General features: G+C 47.5%; 1 long non-coding RNA gene across 1 annotated transcript; it reads left to right on the top strand.

The window, feature by feature from the left end:
* Window positions 1-1,079: 1,079 nt before the first annotated feature.
* On the top strand, window positions 1,080-2,917 carry LOC135531183 (uncharacterized). The gene is made up of 3 exons (XR_010453967.1): window positions 1,080-1,251; window positions 1,952-2,050; window positions 2,903-2,917. It is a non-coding gene; the product is annotated as an uncharacterized LOC135531183 (long non-coding RNA).
* The last annotated feature ends 428 nt before the right edge of the window (window positions 2,918-3,345 follow it).

The raw sequence follows: 3,345 nt of genomic DNA, 5'->3' as shown, positions 1-3,345 counted from the left end.
GTATTATACTGTATTATATACTGTATTACTGTATTATACTGTATTATGTATTATAACGTATTATACTGTATTATGTATTATAACGTATTATACTGTATTATATGTATTATATATTGTATTATTCTGTATTATACTGTATTACTGTATTATACTGTATTATGTATTATAATGTATTATACTGTATTATACGTATTATAATGCATTATACTGTAGTATATTGTATTATTCTGTATTATACTGTTTTATAATGTATTATACCCTATTATGCTGTACTTCCCTGACTTTGTCTACTTCTTAAATTTCCCCCATATCCAGGATCAAGATGTGTACTGAGGTGAACATGGACCACTTCCTGACAGCGCACCATGAGATGGGACACAACCAGTACCAGATGGCCTACAGGAACCTGTCCTACCTGCTGAGAGACGGGGCTAACGAGGGCTTCCCCACGAGGCCGTGGGGAGATCATGTCCCTGTCCGCTGCCACCCCCAAACACCTGAAGGCCCTGGGACTCCTGCCAGACGACTTCGCAGAGATAAAGGTGACTACCTGAGTCAGGGGTAGGGGCAGGTTGTGGTAGAAGCAGATCTAGATCTGAGGATAACAGTTAGACAACAGTTGTTGTTGTTGTTATAGCTGGTCTATGGAATACCTGAGTTACACCTGAACAGAATAGGGGTCAGCGACAGGGTCAGCGACAGGGACAGGGTCAGGGTCAGGGTCAGGGTCAGGGTCAGGACAGGGACAGGGACAGGGACAGGGTCAGGGTCAGGGTCAGGACAGAGCCAGGGTCAGGGACAGGGTCAGGGTCAGGGACAGGGTCAGGGTCAGGGCCAGGGTCAGGGTTAGGGACAGGGTCAGGGACAGGGTCAGGGACAGGGTCAGGGCCAGGGTCAGGGTCAGCGTCAGGGCCAGGGCTGTGTTGTAGGTTTTGTTTCACGTTGTTTCATCAAAATAGCTCCTCTAGTGACTCCCTGTCTCGGATAACACCCGAGAAGTGCCCTACTCTTTGACCAGAGACCACTACGCTCTGTTTTCTATACAGTGTCAGCATTCTAGATGTACCCTCTCTCAAACAGCACTTCTTCCTCCCGCTCCAATGCAGAGACTGAGATCAACTTCCTGATGAAGCAGGCCCTGACCATCGTAGCCACCCTGCCTTTCACCTACATGCTGGAGGAGTGGAGGTGGCAGGTCTTCCTGGGGACCATCCCCAAGGACCAGTGGATGCAGCGCTGGTGGGAGATGAAGTAAGGAAGGACCTCTTCTTGAGCTTCCTCAGCTTGTCATAGGTCACAGTTGATTTAGCTTTAGCTGATGGGAGATGAAGCAAGGAAGGACCTCTTCTGAGCTCCTTCAGCTTGTCATAGGTCACAGTTGATTTACTTTTAGCTGATGGGAGATGAAGCAAGGAAGGACCTTCTTCTGGAGCTCCTTCAGCTTGTCATAGGTCACAGTTGATTTAGCTTTAGCTGATGGGAGATAAAGTAAGGAAGGACCTCTTCTAGAGCTCCTTCAAGCTTGTCATAGGTCACAGTTGATTTAGCTTTAGCTGATGGGAGATAAAGTAAGGAAGGACCTCTTCTAGAGCTCCTTCAGCTTGTCATAGGTCACAGTTGATTTAGCTTTAGCTGATGGGAGATAAAGTAAGGAAGGACCTCTTCTAGAGCTCCTTCAGCTTGTCATAGGTCACAGTTGATTTAGCTTTAGCTGATGGGAGATAAAGTAAGGAAGGACCTCTTCTGGAGCTCATTCAGCTTGTCATAGGTCACAGTTGATTTAGCTTTAGTTGATGGGAGATAAAGAATCGCAAACAATATATCAGTGTTGTATATCAATGTAAAGAAGCAGCTCTCTAGTGGAGGTTTAGTGTTTTTACCTCATAGTTGGTTTCGCAATACACTATAGGGACATTACAACGCTAACTATTGATGCTAACTCTGTTACCAGGAGGGATATGGTCGGTGTAGTGGAGCCCTTACCCAGAGATGAGACATACTGTGACCCGCCTGCACTGTTCCACGTGTCCGGAGACTACTCCTTCATCAGGTCTCATCTCAATATCCCTCACATCCAGCCATTCTCAACACACATCCATCCAGCCATTTTCACATCCATCCAGCCATTCTCAACACATCACATCCAGCCATTCTCAACACCCCTCACATCCAGCCATTCTCAACACCCACACATCCAGCCATTCTCAACACCCCTCACATCCAGCCATTCTCACACCCTACATCCAGCCATTCACATCCATCCAGCCATTCTCAACACCCCTCACATCCAGCCATTCTCCCTCACATCCAGCCTCACATCCAGCCAATCTCAACACCCCTCACATCCAGCCATTCTCACTACCCCTCACATCCAGCCATTCTCAACACCCCTCACATCCAGCCATTCTTACTACCCCTCACATCCAGCCATTCTCACACATCCAGCCATTCTTACATCCATCCAGCCATTCTCACTACCCCTCACATCCAGCCATTCTCTGCTACCCCTCACATCCAGCCATTCTCACTACCCCTCACATCCAGCCATTCTCACTACCCCTCACATCCAGCCATTCTCACCACCAGCCATTCTCAGCACCCCTCACATCCAGCCATTCTCACTACCCCTCACATCCAGCCATTCTCAACTACATCCAGCCATTCACATCTCCAGCCATTCTCACTACCCCCTCACATCCAGCCATTCTCACAACCCCTGTCCAGCCATTCTCAACACCCTCACATCCAGCCATTCTCACTACCCCCTCATCCAGCCATTCTCAACACCCCTCACATCCAGCCATTCTCACTACCCCTCACATCCAGCCATTTAGCTTTAGGTGGTGGGAGATGATGAAGCATAGACATGTATTTGACCCAGGACTGTCTCTGTCTGTCATAGATACTTCACCAGGACATGTACTGTATCTGACCCAGGACTGTCTCTGTCTGTCATAGATACTTCACCAGGACATGTACTGTACTTGACCCAGGACTGTCTCTGTCTGTCATAGATACTTCACCAGGACATGTACTGTATCTGACCCAGGACTGTCTCTGTCATAGATACTTCACCAGGACATGTACTGTATCTAACCCAGGACTGTCTCTCTCTGTCATAGATACTTCACCAGGACATGTACTGTACTTGACCCAGGACTGTCTCTTCTGTCATAGATACTTCACCAGGACATGTACTGTATCTGACCCAGGACTGTCTCTGTCATAGATACTTCACCAGGACATGTACTGTATCTAACCCAGGACTGTCTCTCTCTGTCATAGATACTTCACCAGGACATGTACTGTATCTTGACCCAGGACTGTCTCTTCTGTCATAGATAC

The sequence above is a fragment of the Oncorhynchus masou genome, unplaced genomic scaffold (genome assembly GCF_036934945.1).
Source record: "Oncorhynchus masou masou isolate Uvic2021 unplaced genomic scaffold, UVic_Omas_1.1 unplaced_scaffold_15425, whole genome shotgun sequence".
NCBI lineage: Eukaryota > Metazoa > Chordata > Actinopteri > Salmoniformes > Salmonidae > Oncorhynchus > Oncorhynchus masou.
The sequence above is the reverse complement of the archived record's forward strand: the minus strand, read 5'-3'. Positions and strand labels throughout refer to the sequence as shown.